This window comes from Helianthus annuus, chromosome 17, assembly GCF_002127325.2.
Source record: "Helianthus annuus cultivar XRQ/B chromosome 17, HanXRQr2.0-SUNRISE, whole genome shotgun sequence".
Taxonomy (NCBI): domain Eukaryota; kingdom Viridiplantae; phylum Streptophyta; class Magnoliopsida; order Asterales; family Asteraceae; genus Helianthus; species Helianthus annuus.
Window position 1 is genome coordinate 122,831,519 of NC_035449.2, and position 19,827 is coordinate 122,851,345.

The 19,827-nt window shown below is 38.6% G+C and overlaps 2 long non-coding RNA genes and 1 other non-coding gene across 7 annotated transcripts; all 3 read right to left on the reverse strand.

Moving 5' to 3' along the window:
• Positions 1 to 2,647: 2,647 nt before the first annotated feature.
• On the reverse strand, positions 2,648 to 2,754 carry LOC118489389. Its single transcript, XR_004887408.1, has one exon. It is a non-coding gene; the product is annotated as a small nucleolar RNA R71 (small nucleolar RNA).
• A 5,829-nt stretch (positions 2,755 to 8,583) lies between these two features.
• LOC110922137 lies at positions 8,584 to 11,091 on the reverse strand. 3 transcript variants are annotated; one of them, XR_004885599.1, is made up of 4 exons: positions 10,953 to 11,091; positions 10,102 to 10,186; positions 8,887 to 9,239; positions 8,584 to 8,810 (listed from the first exon to the last, which is right to left on the reverse strand). It is a non-coding gene; the product is annotated as an uncharacterized LOC110922137 (long non-coding RNA). The 3 variants fall into 3 exon arrangements; XR_004885600.1 differs by having other exon boundaries at positions 8,875 to 9,239; XR_004885598.1 differs by having other exon boundaries at positions 8,584 to 9,239.
• Positions 11,092 to 14,200: 3,109 nt separating this feature from the next.
• On the reverse strand, positions 14,201 to 16,668 carry LOC110925920. 3 transcript variants are annotated; one of them, XR_004885601.1, is made up of 3 exons: positions 16,542 to 16,668; positions 15,691 to 15,775; positions 14,201 to 14,873 (listed from the first exon to the last, which is right to left on the reverse strand). It is a non-coding gene; the product is annotated as an uncharacterized LOC110925920 (long non-coding RNA). The 3 variants fall into 3 exon arrangements; XR_002584861.2 differs by having other exon boundaries at positions 14,219 to 14,597; XR_002584860.2 differs by having other exon boundaries at positions 14,221 to 14,587.
• Positions 16,669 to 19,827: the final 3,159 nt, after the last annotated feature.

Genomic DNA, 19,827 nt, shown 5'->3' on the forward strand with positions numbered 1-19,827 from the left:
GATAGGGATTAATGTGCGTGAAGTGTGTTATATTTTAGGTATATATTTTAAGCCCTTTTTACACTTTTTAGCCAAGTTTTAAATTTATAAAACACGATATTTACTAACACTAAACACACATATGGGCAAGTGCACCCATCGTGGACGTAGTATAGTGTTGGTAAGATACCGAGGTCGTCCAAGGACACAAGAGCTTTTAGTACCGGTTTATCCTCAACGTCTAACCAAATCAAAATGTTAGAAAACGGTTTTAAGCTAAGAAAATAAAACTAACTAAAATGCTGAAAAATAAAATAAAAATAAAAACAGATAGACAAGATGAATCACTTGGATCCGACTCGTGTGTAGTGTAATGATGTGCACAAAATGCAACATAATGATTACATCAATTGTGCTTAAAACTAACCCTTTTTTAGTACTAATGTTGGAAAAAGTGTGCTTTTGTCTTCCTTTTGTATTTTCAGGATTAAATGAGCTCAAAATAACAAAAGAAGCAAAAAGACAGCCAAATCTAACATAAATACAAGAAAAGGAAAAAAAGTGATATACCCAACCCCCCCCCCCACAACATCTTCCCAAGCAAAACAAAGAAGACAGAAGACTGAACACGCCCCGTGCTCAGCACGGGGCCGTGCCCAGCGGACACGGGGGCGTGGTCAACTTCCTGCAGGCGCATTTATTGTTATTGCGAATTACAATTAATGAAGAGAGAGAGTGTCAGATGGACACGGGGCCGTGCCCAGCGGGCACGGGGCCGTGTCCGAGCTTCTGTTCAGCCTATAAATAGGAGTGTTTGGAGCTCTTGCAACTCATCCCTTGGCACACCACCTCTCTCACACTTCACCCACCACCCACCACCATCACAACACCATCATCCACCACCATCATCCATTGTCCATCATAAAGTGTGTGAGTCGTCTCGGGATCCAAGATTGATCGTAAGCGTTCTTGACAATCAAAGGCCATGTTTGACTAAGTCTCGTACATCACTTGGTGAAGACAAGTGTTTAGTGTAATACTTTTTATTTTTAATCTTTTCGCACTTTTTATTTGGTTTTGTATTAATGACTTTAATTACTAGTTTCTTATGTTGAAGGTGATTTTTCCTTATCGTTTGTCCGTGGTGTCGTGGCATTATTTTACTGTCTATATAAAATAAAAGATTTTCACCATTCATAACTCCACGGTCTATATGGAGGTATGTTGGCTACCTGGTTGGGGGTTAAGGGAACGGTTTGGTAAGAGTCTTGCCATTGTTCAGTGTATAGATCCTGCAAAGGACCTGGGTCAAATTTAGTAGGACCTCCTTCAATACCCAAAGGTATTGGATGGCGGGGGTCCAAACTCTTTGACCCCCCCATAAGTTAAACTACTATTAAAACTTTAACCCGGCTACTTGTCTATCAAAGGTTACACTACACACGAGTCGGATCTAAGTGATTCATCTTGTCTATCTGTTTTTACTTTTATTTTATTTTTCAGCATTTTAGTTAGTTTTATTTTCTTAGTTTAAAACATTTTTTTTTAATATTTTGATTTGATTAGACGTTGAGGATAAACCGGTACTAAAAGCTCTTGTGTCCTTGGACGACCTCGGTATCTTACCAACACTATACTACGTCCACGATGGGTGCACTTGCCCACATGTGTGTTTAGTGTTAGTAAATATCGTGTTTTATAAATTTAAAACTTGGCTAAAAAGTGTAAAAATGGCTTAAAATATATACCTAAATTATATTACACCTAACGCACATCAAGTTTTTGGCGCCGTTGCCGGGGACACAAGGATTTTAAGAAAGTTAGGAATCAACGGCCTAATCATTTATTCTATTTTCTTTTATTTTTTTGGATTTTCTTAATTTTTCAACTTCTGCAGAACTCAGCACGGGCCGTTCCTGGTCGGACACGTGCCGTGCCCAGTAGTATCACTGGCAGTTTTTATTTTCCGAGCTACAGAGGGCTGAGCACGGGGCCGTGTCGGTGCAACACGGGGCCGTGTCCAACTTTCCTGTAACAGGGATCCGGAAAACAATCGCTGTATCTCCGACCACGGGCCGTGTTCAGTGAGCACGGGGCCGTGGTGAACTTTCTGACCAACATTCTTTTCTGTTTTTATTGCAGGATTTGGAACCAGATGCCACCCTCTACGTAGTGTATGAGCTCCAGTTCCAATAAAGACATAAAAGAACCTCTAGAAGAACCCGAATGCTTTCTCAGAAAAAGACTTAAAGCTAAAAACCAAGAGAAGGTCTCGGGGGACCCACTTCCAATGGCGGACCAACGTACCCTCATGGATTACCTACGACCCACCGTAGGTAATCTCGGCGCCGCTATCAATGCACCAAATGTCGAAGCCAACAACTTAGGACTTCGGCCACATTTGATACAAATGCTTCAAAACTCCGCAACCTTTCATGGGCTTGCGGACGAGTATCCCCATCTACATATTACTAATTTCTTAGAAATATGTGATACCTTTCGGATCAATGGAGCATCAAATGACGCCATCCGCCTCTGAATGTTTCCATTTTCATTAAAAGACCGAGCAAAAGCTTGGCTCAACACCCTCCCAGTTGGTTCGGTAAACACCTGGGATGAACTAGCCCAAAAATTTCTATATAAGTATTTCCCTCTCGCTAAAACGGCTAAATTAATGACTGAAATTAATACATATTCACAAGAGGATGGGGAATCCTTATATGAAACTTGGGAAAGGTTCAAGGAGCTATTGCGCAAGTGTCCCCATCACGGTCTTGCGGTATGGCAACAAGTGTCCACTTTCTGTAATGGGCTGTTGCCACACACAAGACAGACACTTGACTCTAGCTCCGGGGGTCTTTTAGGTAATCGCCGCCCACATGAAATATACAATCAAATTGAGGAAATTGCTCAAACCAATTTTCAGTGGCACACTCCCCGAGGCAATAAATCTATTGCCCCGGGCGCCCATAAGGTTGATGAAAGCACTTCTTTACAAGCCCAAATCGAGGCCATTTCTTCAAAAATTAAAAAGCTAGAAATGACAAAAACGGTCTCGGTAATGGCTTGCGAAGGGTGTGGTGGGCCACACGAAAATTGGAGTTGTATGAAAGAAACAGATGATCAAACAGAGTCGGTAAGCTACATTGATAATAGACCTAGACCGTCGGGTCCCCCAACGGGTACCTATAACCAAGGATGGCGTAACCACCCTAACCTTTGTTGGAGAGAACCCTGCAATAGTAGTAACCAACAAAGTCTAAATCAACGAACAAACTTTCAACAACCAAGAAATGAGTCACAAAATTTCCCTCAACAACAAGGTGGACGAGAAAGGCTTGAAGATATTATATCTCGCCTCATCTCCGACACTGAAAAGAAAAACTCGGATCGGTTTCAACAATTGGAATCAAATTTTAGAAATCAACAAGCTAGTATACAAAACATTGAAAAACAAATAAGTCAACTAGCTCAAAAATTCTCTGAGAGGCCACAAGGCGCATTACCAAGTAATACCGAAACAAACCCAAAAGCTCAAGTTCATCTCATAACATTAAGAAACCGTACCGTGGGCCCCGTGGAAGCTCCGCCGCCACCAACCGAGGAAAGCGCAACACCGCCCCAACAAGATAAGGCTTCTCCTCTATTTCAAGAGCCCACCAAGGCTCCTCCGGTTCCGTACCCCGAAGTCCTAACTCAAATGCCTAAATATTCAAAATTCATAAGGGACTTCCTCACTCATAAAAGGAAAATTGAATCATTGCAATTAGTTAACCTATGCGAAGAATGCTCCGCCCTCGTACTCAACAAACTTCCCCAAAAGAAGATTGATCCCGGAAGCTTCACAATTCCTTGCTCAATCGGGGAATCCCCCATTCGTAATGCACTAGCCGACCTTGGGGCTAGCATTAACCTCATGCCCGCATCAATGTTCAAACGACTCGACCTAGGAAAAACGAGCCCTACCAAGATGAGTATACAACTTGCCGATAGATCCGTCAAATACCCGCAAGGTGTCGCTGAAAATCTATTGGTCAAGTCGATAATTTCGTCTACCCGGCCGACTTTGTCATACTAGATATGGAAGAAGACACCGAAGTCCCCCTCATACTAGGGAGGCCATTTCTAGCCACCGCACAAGCAGTGGTAGACATGAATGACGGAACACTCACCTTAAAATATGGGGATAAGGAAGTGAAGTTCGGGGTTGGGAAGAGAATTGAGGACGATAACCCGGTCAATTACATGAAGGTTATTGATTCGAGTTTGGATGATGCTCTCCGACGGTGCAACATGGGATGCAAAACATCTCGCTCGGAAAACATATAACCTCACCTTGGGTCTAGCCAAGGACCCTTATAAACGGGGCGCACCACGGAGGCGTTCCGCGGAACTATCCTTAGTTTAGTTTAATCTTTTAGTTTAATTTTAATTTGCAGGAATAAAACACACTCGTGATGGTGAAGGATAACAAGGGAAACGAGAAACATAGCCCCATGCACGAGAACATGGCCATCCGACAACAATTTCTTCATTACAGTAAGCTCAGCACGGGCCATGTCCGCCCAACACGGCCCCGTGCTACACACTCTGCAGAAGATTGCCCAGTTCAGGTAACTGGACACGGGCCGTGTTCGCTGAACACGCCCCCATGTCCAGGCTTCTGTTTCTTTTCTTTAATTTTTGTCGCTGGCACCTGAACACGGGGCCGTGCCCGGTCCCCACGGGGCCATGTCCAGGATGCCAGTAATATAAAATTTTGCTTTTAACACCATTTTACACATTCAATCAACCTAAAAACTTATTTTTGGGACACATTGAGGACAATGTGTAATTTAAGTGTGGGGGGGGGGGGATGCTAAAACCTTGAATTTTGCAAGTCCTAATAACAAGTCTTACACAAAACTCTATTGGAACCGCTAATCACCCCAAATTTTTTTCAAAAATTTTCATTTTTTTTCAAAAATTTTCATTTTTTTTACTTGTCTAAGGTTAAGCTGGGAATTCAAGTTTTAACAAGGTTATATTTTTACAAGTTTACAACCGATAGCGTCGTGATAAAAAGAACCAACATAAGAAAATTACGAAAATGCATGACAAACTTACTTAAAATTTGATTATATATACTTGATCACATAAAAAAACCCTTTACCACAAAAGTGAGTTTTGAGCCTTTAACGAGCATACAAATATATATCTTTACACTAAATGCTCATTTTTCGTTTCTTGTGTGAATAGCCGGTTGGTTCGTATGACTCTAGAACTTGCCACAACAATGCATTCCCGGTCCTTACCAACTTAAACCCGAGTAAGTAAATGATGGAGGCATTAGCATTAACCCTTTTTCATTCTACACCATTATTTTTCATTTTTTTTACCACCTACCCAAACTCCCCCTAGTTAACCCCTTTGAGCCTAAACCTTTTTCATTTCTTAACCCAAAACCATCACCTTTTTTACCCACCTAAACCTTTTTATTCTTAACCCTTTCTTTTAGTAACGACGTTCGGTTTTCTTATGACTTATGTTGAAAAAAAATATTTTATATCTTGATGAAACCAAACAAATAAACAAGTTCATCTAAAATAACTTTGTTTGAAGAAAAATTGGTTCATCAAAATAAAATAAAAATGTGAAAAATAAAAAGTCTTTCAAAAAACCGACGTTTGTTACGCTTTTCGTCCTTTGTACTAACCACTAACCCAACCACCCACCTTTAGCCCAAGCCTAACCCTTCACCAAAAAAGTCCTCTTGATATTTACAAAGGTATATAGTTAAAAAGGAGGAGGATTGATTGCTTGGCAAGCCTATGGTAGGAGTAAGTTCCATGCCGCTCTCGAGTGATTCACTAAAAATACACCTTCGGCCGAGTGTTGAGTGATTCCCCCGTGAGGTATGTGAACTTGTATATAAATGGAATTTTAAAAAGGTATGTTATGCCCTAATACATAATTTATCTTATGAAACGTTTTAAATAAATCATGACGAATAGGATTGTAAATAAATAAAAATAAAGCCTAAAATAATCTTGGAATTCCCGACACTCTATGACAAGCCCAAAAACCTTCTCTTCTACCCATTCTATTTGGGAGTGAATAAAGCCACATTATAAAGAGTTTTGCTTGAGGACAAGCAAAGATTCAAGTGTGGGGTATTTGATGTGCACAAAATGCAACATATAAATTACATCAATTGTGGCTTAAAACTAACCCTCTTTTAGTACTAATGTTGGAAAAAGTGTGCTTTTGTCTTCCTTTTGTATTTTCAGGATTAAATGAGCTCAAAATGACAAAAGAAGCAAAAAGACAGCCAAATCTAACATAAATATAAGAAAAGGAACAAAAGTGATATGCCCGACCCCCCCCCCCCGACAGCATCTTCCCAAGCAAAACAAAGAAGAAAGAAGACTGAACACGCCCCGTGCTCAGCGAGCACGGGGCCGTGCCCAAGAAGCAGCAGAAAAGACAAACTCATAGAAGCTTCTACTGCCCACCACGGGGCCGTGCCCAGCGGACACGGGGGCGTGGTCAACTTCCTGCAGGCGCATTTATTGTAATTGCGAATTATAATTAATGAAGAGAGAGAGTGTCAGATGGACACCGGGCCGTGCCCAGCGGGCACGGGGCCGTGTCCGAGCTTCTGTTCAGCCTATAAATAGGAGTGTTTGGAGCTCTTGCAACTCATCCTTTGGCACACCACCTCTCTCACACTTCACCCACCACCCACCACCATCACAACACCATCATCCACCACCATCATCCATTGTCCATCATAGAGTGTGTGAGTCGTCTCGGGATCCAAGATTGATCGTAAGAGTTCTTGACAATCAAAGGCCATGTTTGCCTAAGTCTCTTACATCACTTGGTGAAGACAAGTGTTTAGTGTAATACTTTATATTTTTAATCTTTTGCACTTTTTAATTGGTTTTGTATTAATGACTTTAATTACTATTGTAAGGACCTTCAAAAATGTCCCTAATCTATTCATACGTGAAAACCTGGACCCCTAAAACCCTAACCAGTATGAAAAACCAAGAAAAACAAGAAATTGGGTTTTAGGCGGGCCGCGTAAGGGATAGCCTAACCTTACGCGGGCCGCTACAACTTATCAATCAGCCGGATAAGTTTTAGGAGTCCAGGCGGGCCGCGTAAAAGTTAAACTTGTCTTTACGCGGGCCGCGGCAACTTGAAATCTATCCGGATACATATTTGGGCCACGTACAGCCCACCTGTCAAGTCTTGCCCATGACCAATCAACCCTATGCCTAGACTAGGCGGCCTCGTGGGCCGCGTAAGATTTCACTTATGTTTTACGCGGGCCGCGAGAACACCAATTTCAGGCTATAAATAGCCTGTGCATGGGACTTTCATTCCGTGCTCATAATTTCGATCAAAAATGAAGTTCTACTGTCAAAAATTATAATTTTCATATAGTGAGGTGCTGCCACAATACCGGGTAATAACTCGATCGTTGCTACGATTAAATATCCGATCGATTGAAGCTATCCAATGGACGTTTAAGTGCTGCCCGCGTTAGGGTTATACTTTGTCATTCGTCTTGATTCCGACAGGATGTTTGAGTTTCGCCCAAATCCGGGCTATACTCTGTCATTCGTTGCGAATCTGCTGGATATCTAAGTATCGCACTTTGTCATTCGTTGTGAGGGTTGTATCTCGTGAGTTATCATAAATGTTGTATTAGTTACTAACCTGGTTCGTGTGCATTGTTGTTTAAACTAGGTTATTCGGCATATCAGTAGGATAAACCCTGCCCGTCTAAACTTGCAATGTGAGTCATTCTCTTTTTATCAACTGTTTTACAATACCTCAAATTATTTTCAAAGTGTTATAATTACAGGGATTAAGTCGTGGTTATCTTGAATCACTGGCTAGTGGGGTATTGTGCACATTACTTAGTTTCTCACGGTTAGGTTAATAAGCCCTAACACAGGTTAGGCAAATAAGTCCTAACAGTGATAATCGTCACTACTTGGGGAAAGACCCAATAGTGGCATGACCATCGTCACCAAGAGGTGACACCGGCGCCAGATAAAAATAAGATACTGCCATTGTAATCGCTCTTATGCTGTAATTTATCACTATGTGTCATTTTATTTAAAATGAATGAGTCACTTAGTATTTCCCCGCTGACAAAATATTTTTACAACATGTTTCAGGTGACCTACTTTGAATCAAGTACAAGTGCTATGGAGCACTCCCAAGCTTAAAGTAGTGGCTCAAATAAACAAATAAACATGTTTTGTAAAATAAAGGAATTATGAAATTCCTCCACTGTAAATTACGGGGTTTATCCCGAATTATAAAATAAATAATACGCGGGCATTTTCAAGTTTAAACGATCTTGTTAAGACTTCCGCTGTGAACATCAATACCATGGGTTTCTGTCCCGCGGCTCCTGGACTGGGTCAAACCGGGCGCGGGGGCCGTGACAGAAAAAGGTGGTATTGTTACGCCCACCTTTATACCTTCCTAAATGAGATATTATCATACTATAATTTAACAAAAATCGGGCATGACCCGTTCTTATTATGAACAATTCCATGTAAGACTAACTTGTAATAACATAAAAAATACAACACAACGGAAAATATGAACCCAAAATTTCGTTCTTTAATAGACATAGTACTTACAGGAAAGTTCGAATACCAAATGTCATACACTCATTAAAAATGATTTACCACGTTCCATTACATTAATACTTCGGACCTACATTTGTTAAACTATGTGACCGATCCTTCCCGTACAATCCTTTACTCTTGACTCGATCTTCAATCTTTCTATCCTTCATAATGATGCTAAATCCACGCAACCTGCATTCACCACATACATGTGCATCAGTTAGATTTAATGACATCATTCCTAAACTAAACACACATGATCAATAACCATTCCGCGTTCCTTCTTCCCATACTGATCCATACGAATATGCTTTCCATGTACATTCGTGCACTTCAATTCCTTAACCTTGGTAAAGACATTAATAGAGTACCTGCAATCACCTTTTCATACTCAAGTCAACGGTTTAGTAACTTAACGCTTCCACTTATTTAAGTTGTACGAATACATACCCAAGTTCCGTTCGCTCATAAGCAATGAATCCTACTTCAAACGCAGGCACAAACACACATGTATTCATAGACGTGAACTTCCACAAGTGATTACGTACCCACGTACAAACGTACAACCCTTATAAATCACTTAAATCATCCCAAGGTTTACTAAGGTATGCTGATTACAAGCTTCCATATAAATAGACCACGTACATACATTATAAACTGCAAAATTCTAAACTATTTTAACAGCTCGATATGCATAAAAACTGCACTATTTTAATAGCAATACACAACACAATTCTGCACTATTTTGGCAGCTCAAAATGCATAAAAACTGCACTATTTTAACAACAATAAACAGCACATTTCTGCACTATTTTGGCAGCTCAAAATGCATAAAAACTGCACTATTTTAACAACAATAAACATGACAATTCTGCACTATTTTGGCAGCTCAAAATGCATAAAAACTGCACTATTTTAACAACCATTAACATGAAAATTCTGCACTATTTTGGCAGCTCAAAATGCATAAAAACTGCGCTATTTTAACAACCATTAACATGAAAATTCTGCACTATTTTGGCAGCTCAAAATGCATAAAAACTGCACTATTTTAACAACAATTAACATGAAAATTCTGCACTATTTTAACAACAATAAACATGACAATTCTGCACTATTTTGACAACTTGATATGCATACAAACTGCACCAATATTCTAGCAAATTACTGCACAATTCTGCATTGTTTTCACATCTTTATATGCATAAAAACTACACTAATATACTCTCTTATTTTAACCCGTTCGGTCTTCTTAGCGAATACCATCACCTCCAATAACAGAATCCTAAATAAACTTAGATTACCATACTTAAGTGACTCGCATATAGCCTTCCTAAAATGGTGTAGGAAGTGATTCAGAAATCACGTCCTTAGTACTCCTTACTTGTTACCAATGTCAATAAAGCATCTTGCATAATTGCTAACATTTATCATACAAATAACCTCTTTTACTACTAAGGAAGGAGTCGGGGAGTTTACTTACCTCGTGCGTCCGAATTTACACATAGCTTCCGTGTTTACCTTCGACCCGTAGCGCTTCCATATTTGTGCCTCTATTGACATGACTCCTATCCATACATGTCATCATAATTGTAACACGGTTAGCTTACAAGCATTCGTTCATTCGGCTTTCAAATCATGCAATATTTGACTTTCGTTAGCTTATTAACGCATATAAGGGATATGTATCATCATACTTTACTACTACCGAACATAACACATCAACTAGCAAGTTTATAATGCAATAGTTTCTCGCATACAACTTTTACCTTTTTAACTTCAATCCTATACATAATCCACTCTCATTTAAACTATGCCATTCACTTACATAACTATTGCATTCACATATAGTTTGCATTCCATAACACTTTTTACCAAAAGATCAATTCCATAATTTCCACATACAACACAAGACTTCCTAATTCATTCAAAATTTATAAAATTAACCATTCAAGCATTTAATCGAACACTTGGTGTGTATATAACAACCTTAGCACTAAGTACAAGTGTTTTATGCATAACTTCTCTAGTAGTCTTCAGAACTTTTATCAATCAAAATCACATAATTCATTCATAGCAAAACCCTAGGAGTTCATCAATTTTACTAGTACTCATACATTCATCATCATAATATTCAATCTATGGAACTACAAGATCACCAAACTACTAGATTAAGTGGGTTTTGCCTAATCCATGCGCATATTCAAAATTTAACATCTCTTGATGTTTTGACAACCCTAGCAACCATTATTCATACCAAATTTCTGCATTACATACCCGAATTATACTAGACCCACAAAATCAAACATCACAAAATTGCAAATTTCGACTTACTTGATGTTGGGTATGCTTAGATGATCACCATTCTTAGTTCATGCATTCAACTAGGCTTCAATTCCCCTTTCAATTTGATAGATTTTGGTGTTCTAGGGTTTGACCCCTTTCTTTCTCTTCTTCTGATCGAACACACGCCCAGGTGTGTGGTTTAAGGGTTATTATTATTATTTTTTTTGTTTATATTCTATCTTTTCCTTTTGTCCATATCAACCCCTCATGTTTACCATTGTTCATAATTTACCCAATTCCTATTCTTATTTGTTTAAACCAAGCATTTAACTTGGTTTGATAACCTAGTTATTGCATCTCCTTCTTTTAAACGTGATAACATATTAACAACTAGATAATTTGAATTTTGGGGCGTTACAAATCTACCCCCCTTAAAGAAGGTTTCGTCCCGAAACCTCTTTCTTTTCTTCTACAACCCATCTAGTCTTATTCTTGATTCGTCCACTCATTCAAGTTACATTGGACGACTTACATAAGTATGTTGTGAGGAATTGGCTAATCACACATCCCATAGTCCATAATTTGAAACTAGCATCCTGACATATTATTTATACTTATCAAGATTTTAAATTTCCTTGTGAAAACCAATCCGTACTCATCATTAATTTATTCATTTCCGCATACAATCTCGTTCACTCGTATACATTAAACATATCGTACCTATTCATATGGAGGTACTTTTTCAGTGATAGCGTAAAATTTTCATAAACTCATCCAATCTTTCCTTAAAAATATTCTAGATGTGTTACTTATTTCATTCGTTCGCATACATAACTTCCCACACATTCATCATTAAAACATGATAGTTGTCTTGAATTTCTTAGCTTCATAATCAACTTGGGGTGTTCCTAGTGTTTAATGAATGCTAGAACTGAATTAAGGACCTTAGCCAATTTCAGCATAAGCAGATAAGGGGGACCCGTCGCCGACGGCACATGGTGCGTCGCCGACGGGCTCGGGAAGGTCCCGTCGCTGAACATTGCCTGTAGACAGATAGTTAGTGCGTCGGGTGGAGGGGTGCCGTCGCCGACGGCATAAAGGCCGTCGCCGACGGGCTCTCTGGTGTGCAGACGCTGTTTGACCAAAATTTTTGTTCCCGGGTCCTTTTTCCAACCTGAAATGGTCTCGGGCAGTCCCGAAACCTTCCATAACATCCCATAACGTCCCAACCCAGGTTATAATAGTAATTTATCCATAACCCATTTCCGTTTTCATCTAAAAGCATAGCTCGAAATCCTTAAATCACTTACTTGTGTGGTGCTTAGAAACGAACACACTTTCACGAGAGCGTAGGTTTGAGAGATTCGAGCATCGTACATTCATATATTAAATAATTTGCTAACCTTACTACCTTGGTGCAGTACTTGAACATGCAGCAACGAGTCGGTCCTCTTCGTCACCATCCATACCATGTTTCATATTGACCTCGTTCATCCGTGTGAAGAGCTTTCGCTTATGAACATTCTTTCATTGACCTTGATAGGTTTATCACACTATGATATCTGCCATACTCATTATAAGATTGGGGATCATCACATTTCATTCAAATTCATTTAAACATGATGTTTATTACTTCTCCTTGTTTACATATTACTACATTCAAGATTCTTTTTAAAGCACTAATGTGTTAGACCTATTCATAACGGGTCAATACATGACCATTTCTTAATATATCATTCTCATTGTTTGACCCGTTCTTGACGGGTAAATACATAATCATTATTTCGTAATTCTTTAACTCATTTGGTGTACTACACTACACATTTCCTTTCTTCTCTAGCACTCCCTTGGTTTGAAACTAAATTATTTCTCAGCTTCTGCAGTTTGACTTTTCAAGGTCAACTGCCACTTATTTCTTATTATATACATGCGTATCGAAGTACACGTTTGTACTCCTTCTCAATTCAAACATGCTTACGATCTCATAGCTTCACTGTTCCAGTGTTTTCTTGCAAACACTTACCCTTCCCGTTTTAAAGGTTAGTCATAATACTTATTTCGCTTACAATACCAACATTTTAGTTCCATTCGCTTATATACTTTCATTTCATTTACGCATTCGATTACCCAATTAAATGGGTAATGGCATATACTCTCATAATGAGATTCAAGCATACCACTTACGACCAGGTAACATCGGGTTAATTGCTTTCAACATAAATCTTTCGTTCTATCCGTATAACGGGTTGAACTTCATACATTTGTTATTGCATTCACGACCACCCGTTCTAAACGGATGGTACCTTATCCTTACTCGACTTGCTCAACTTGAACCGGTTGACTTGCATAGCTTATCATAACCTTCTTTAGCATAACCAAATCCGCAAGGGATTTGCATCATTCATATCTTTCATTCCTTCAATCCGTGTCGTGGATTCAAACTTTGCATTCATATCTTGTTGATCTGTACTCTTTTTTTTACGGATTAAACATTCTTCATTCTCATCACTTATACTTTTTACTCTTACGTAGTATCCTCAGTTTCCCGAGAGTCTTATTACCCATTCCACCCGCACGCCCACCTGCTACCCAGTTCTACCAGACATACCTGCGATAATTACCACGGTCTCACGAACGTCATATGCTTCTTGCGTACTGGCCAGGTGCACAATCCACGTACTAGTTTCGTGCCTTCGTGTAATCATTGCCTTATGTCCGAGAAATGGGTTTCAGTTTCGTGCATATTTCTAAAACTTCCCCAAGACCACATCGTTGTCTTTCGTTTAATAATTACCCTCCCAAGGAGATCTCTTCCTTTTTATTTTAACATCGGCACCCATACATATTAGTAGCGTGTACCTGGGGTTAATTTGCCTATTTGCATCTTTGCTCGCCTTAGCATTCATCCTATTCTGCATTCACGGACCCTCCCCTTCAATCACTTATGCTTACCTTGCACATACAAAACCGTTAGTTTCTTCATTCACATGCATAAATACATACTTACATTCGCTTCTGCCCTTAGATCTTGATCGAGTCCTAGATTATACGGGTTCCTTGTCACATGAGCACACAGGTTTGAGTTCAAGTACTACCTTCTCATACTTGATTTCTCTCAAACCAGGGCTCTGATACCAACTTGTTACGCCCACCTTTATACCTTCCTAAATGAGATATTATCATACTATAATTTAACAAAAATCGGGCATGACCCGTTCTTATTATGAACAATTCCCTGTAAGACTAACTTGTAATAACTTAAAAATACAACACAGCGGAAAATATGAACCCAAAATTTCGTTCTTTAATAGACATAGTACTTACAGGAAAGTTCGAATACTAAATGTCATACACTCATTAAAAAGGATTTACCACGTTCAATTACATTAATACTTCGGACCTACATTTGTTAAACTATGTGACCGATCCTTCCCGTACAATCCTTTGCTCTTGACTCGATCTTCAATCTTTCTATCCTTCATAATGATGCTAAATCCACGCAACCTGCATTCACCACATACATGTGCATCGGTTAGATTTAATGACATCATTCCTAAACTAAACACACATGATCAATAACCAGTCCGCGTTCCTTCTTCCCATACTGATCCTTACGAATATGCTTTCCATGTACATTCGTGCACTTCAATTCCTTAACCTTGGTAAAGACATTAATAGAGTACCTGCAATCACCTTTTCATACTCAAGTCAACGGTTTAGTAACTTAACGCTTCCACTTATTTAAGTTGTACGAATACATACCCAAGTTCCGTTCGCCCATAAGCAATGAATCCTACTTCAAACGCAGGCACAAACACACATGTATTCATAGACGTGAACTTCCACAAGTGATTACGTACCCACGTACAAACGTACAACCCGTATAAATCACTTAAATCATCCCAAGGTTTACTAAGGTATGCTGATTACAAGCTTCCATACAAATAGACCACGTACATACATTATAAACTGCACAATTCTACACTATTTTAACAGCTCGATATGCATAAAAACTGCACTATTTTAATAGCAATACACAGCACAATTCTGCACTATTTTGGCAACTCAAAATGCATAAAAACTGCACTATTTTAACAACAATAAATAGCACAATTCTGCACTATTTTGGCAGCTCAAAATGCATAAAAACTGCACTATTTTAACAACAATAAACATGACAATTCTGCACTATTCTCAAAATGCATAAAAACTGCACTATTTTAACAACCATTAACATGAAAATTCTGCACTATTTTGGCAGCTCAAAATGCATAAAAACTGCACTATTTTAATAACCATTAACATGAAAATTCTGCACTATTTTGGCAGCTCAAAATGCATAAAAACTGCACTATTTTAACAACAATTAACATGAAAATTCTGCACTATTTTAACAACAATAAACATGACAATTCTGCACTATTTTGACAACTTGATATGCATACAAACTGTACCAATATTCTAGCAAATTACTGCACAATTCTACATTGTTTTCACATCTTTATATGCATAAAAACTACACTAATATACTCTTATTTTAACCCGTTTGGTCTTCTTAGCGAATACCATCACCTCCAATAACCGAATCCTAAATAAACTTAGATTACCATACTTAAGTGACTCGCATATAGCCTTCCTAAAATGGTGTAGGAAGTGATTCAGAAATCACGTCCTTAGTACTCCTTACTTGTTACCAATGTCAATAAAGCATCTTGCATAATTGCTAACATTTATCATACAAATAACCTCTTTTACTACTAAGGAAGGAGTCGGGGAGTTTACTTACCTCGTGCGTCCGAATTTACACATAGCTTCCGTGTTTACCTTCGACCCGTAGCGCTTCCATATTTGTGCCTCTATTGACATGACTCCTATCCATACATGTCATCATAATTGTAACACGGTTAGCTTACAAACATTCGTTCATTCGGCTTTCAAATCATGCAATATTTGACTTTCGTTAGCTTATTAACGCATATAAGGGATATGTATCATCATACTTTATTACTACCGAACATAACACATCAACTAGCAAGTTCATAATGCAATAGTTTCTCGCATACAACCTTTACCTTTTTAACTTCAATCCTATACATAATCCACTCTCATTTAAACTATGCCATTCACTTACATAACTATTGCATTCACATATAGTTTGAATTCCATAACACTTTTTACCAAAAGATCAATTCCATAATTTCCACATACAACACAAGACTTCCTAATTCATTCAAAATTTATAAAATTAACCATTCAAGCATTTAATCGAACACTTGGTGTGCATATAACAACCTTAGCACTAAGTACAAGTGTTTTATGCATAACTTCTCTAGTAGTCTTCACAACTTTTATCAATCAAAATCACATAATTCATTCATAGTAAAACCCTAGGAGTTCATCAATTTTACTAGTACTCATACATTCATCATCATAATATTCAATCTATGGAACTACAAGATCACCAAACTACTAGATTAAGTAGGTTTTGCTTAATCCATGCTCATATTCAAAATTTAACATCTCTTGATGTTTTGACAACCATAGCAACCATTATTCATACCAAATTTCTGCATTACATACCCGAATTATACTAAACCCACAAAATCAAACATCACAAAATTGCAAATTTCGACTTACTTGATGTTGGGTATGCTTAGATGATCACCATTCTTAGTTCATGCATTCAACTAGGCTTCAATTCCCCTTTCAATTTGATAGATTTTGGTGTTCTAGGGTTTGACCCCTTTCTTTCTCTTCTTCTGATCGAACACATGCCCAGGTGTGTGGTTTAAGGGTTATTATTATTATTATTATTATTATTATTATTATTATTATTATTATTATTATTATTATTATTATTATTATTATTTTTGTTTATATTCTATCTTTTCCTTTTGTCTATATCAACCCCTCATGTTTACCATTGTTCATAATTTACCCAATTCCTATTCTTATTTGTTTAAACCAAGCATTTAACTTGGTTTTATAACCTAGTTATTGCATCTCCTTCTTTTAAACGTGATAACATATTAACAACTAGATAATTTGAATTTTGGGGCGTTACAGGTATCAGAGCCACTAATTTAAGCCAATTAAGTATTTAGAAATACTTAATTTATTTGATTGCCATTTTGTGATTTTGTGAAACTTTAGTTTACAAAATTTTAACTTAGGATTGTGTGCGTCTTCGTGTGTGCTAACAGCATGAACGAACTATCAGAAGCCCTACATAATATTTCAGTCCATAGTATAGATATGGATATCACCAGTATTACTACTGGATACCAGGCATATGTGGAGGAGCCTATGGTATTTAAAGCCCAACCTCAGGAAAAACCTAAAGTAGTGAAAAAGAGACATAGGTGGGCAGGTTGGAGGCGTGTACGCAGGAAGAAGCCAGCAACACAGAAAACCATGAAAAAGGATGACCCAAAAGATAAAGGAAAGGGAATAGAAATTGGGGAGAGTTCCAGGCAAAACCAGGAACCACTATCTTGGGAAGAAGAGCTGGACCGTAAACTGTCACTAGGTGATATCATCGGACCTGCCGATGAAACTCTCTTTAACTACCCAGCAGAAGCCCTACTGCCTGTTAACCTAGAACCTACCATTCCAGACCCTATTATGCACCCTAGACCTTTACCAGGAGCATTAGAGGAGTGGTGGACTGCCGACTGGCAATTTCAGAACATTATGAATAGCCCTAACACTTTTCTCCCTCAATTTGACTTGGAACCAGTACCAAACCCACCAATGAGTAACGAAAACTTAGCTGAACTCCGCCACTATGGCGAGGAGCTGGTGGATGCCGGATATAGGATTCGGGAGGTAGGAGAGCAGATCTCCTGGAAATACGACGAGAGGGAACGTCGTTCCTGAAAAGCCAGTCAACAGGGATTGCATGGGGTAGTGTGGTTATGATGTATAATACTAATAATAATAGTAAACTATAAATCTTGTAAAATAGTCTAAAAATAAAACGTTGTAAGATAACCAGTGTGTACGGACGCATACTATTAAAACTATATAAAATCGAATAGTCGCAAAGTCGACAGTTTTGGCTATACATGTTTGTGTAATTATTTGTTTCCTTATTTGTCCTTTCGTGTTAATTGACTACTTGTTAATGTACAGAATGGGTAAGCAAAAGCTTTCGGATATTTATCATCAACTAGATAGTGCCCAAAAGACTAAGAGAACCTCGTCCCAACCAAATTCCTCAAGATATTCAGTGAATACTAATGAAGGAATATTTATTCGTAAGGCACACTATGAAAACCCACTTACTCCCAAGAAGAGAGACTGGATTATTAGAAAAAGCCAAGAGAAAATAGGAACGCCCAATTCAAAAGAAGTGGTAATTAATAAGGAAATAGGTAAAAACCCGCCATGGGAAGATGAATTAGATGAAAAATGGTCAGACCTTTACATGTTAGCCACTACTGCAGTGAATCTTGATCCCTAATTAAGATAAGTAGCCAAACCGAGACCAACCATGGTAAATAAATAAGTAAGAGGGAATAAAATAAATGTAGGGCATAATTGTCGTAGTTAAAATAATAGTATTTTTTGAATTTCAATGTAATAGATCTATAAGGTTGTGTGTTTGCTATTTTAAATAAAGTTTGGTTGTACAGTGTACCAAAGTATGTGTACTAAATAATAGTTCGTGATTGATACACATCCAGATGGAACACGCTGTTAATGAACTAGTTAATGAAGTTAACCAATCGGAACACAATAACGAGGATCACTTCTTAAATCGGCAAGACATAGAAAACATCGTTTCTCAGGGAATAGTTAATGCTATTCCAGCAATTGTAGCTGCGGTAAAAAGTCCTGTTGAGCCTTCGCAAGCTCACCCTAGTAAACGTACGCACGACGATACTGCTAGTAATAGTATTAATGGAGGCGGTAATAATAATAACGGAATTCAAGCCCCGATACACAAAAGGATGAAAGCTGTAACACCTGGTTGCACTTACAAGGAATTCCTTGCCTGTAAACCTGTGGAGTTCGCAGGTAATGAAGGGGCGACTGCGGTACTGCGTTGGTTAGAGAAAACCGAGGCAGTGATCAAAATAAGTAAATGTGCTGAGGAAGATAAGGTCATGTACGCTTCGCACCTTTTCAAGGAAGAAGCGTTAGAATGGTGGAATACAGTATTACAAGCTAAGGGAAGTGACATGGCCTATGCCATGAGTTGGGAAGAATTTAAACATCTGATAGAAAGGAAATTATGTCCCGAATATGAAAAAGAACATATGGCAAACAAATTCCTAAGCCACCGAATGGTGGATGTGGACTGTCGAGGGTATACTTCAAAATTCCTTGAGTATGCCAGGATTGTACCTACTCTGGCTTCGCCGGAACCGGTACTTATCTCTCGCTATATTTGGGGTTTGATTAGCGAGATTCGTGACATTGTTAAAGCTGCTAGGCCTCGCACGATTGACGATGCGATAGAGTTAGCCAACACCTTAACTGACGGCCTGGTACGCACTCGAGAAGAAAATAGAAAGAAGGATTTGGCTCAGAAAATTTCCCAAGGATTTCGTGTGGGTAATAGTAGCAATTTCAGAAAAAGAGGAGCCGGGCGATTTTCCACTATTCCATTCTGCGGTACCTGTAAAAAGAAGCATTTTGGGAAATGCAAAGGGTACTGTAATTTCTGCAAAACTCTAGGACATCAAAAAGAAGACTGCAGAAGGAAGAAAACAACAGTCTGCTACAACTGCGGAGAAGCTGGACATTTTAAGCCAGACTGCCCAAAATTGGTTAAACCAGCAGACAACAAGGCTAAACCTGTAGAAGGAACTACTAAGAAGAACGCAAGAGCCTTTGAATTGACTACTCAGGAAGCCGAACTAATTCCTGACGTCATAGCTGGTACGTTTTTAGTTCACGACGTTTATGCAAAAGT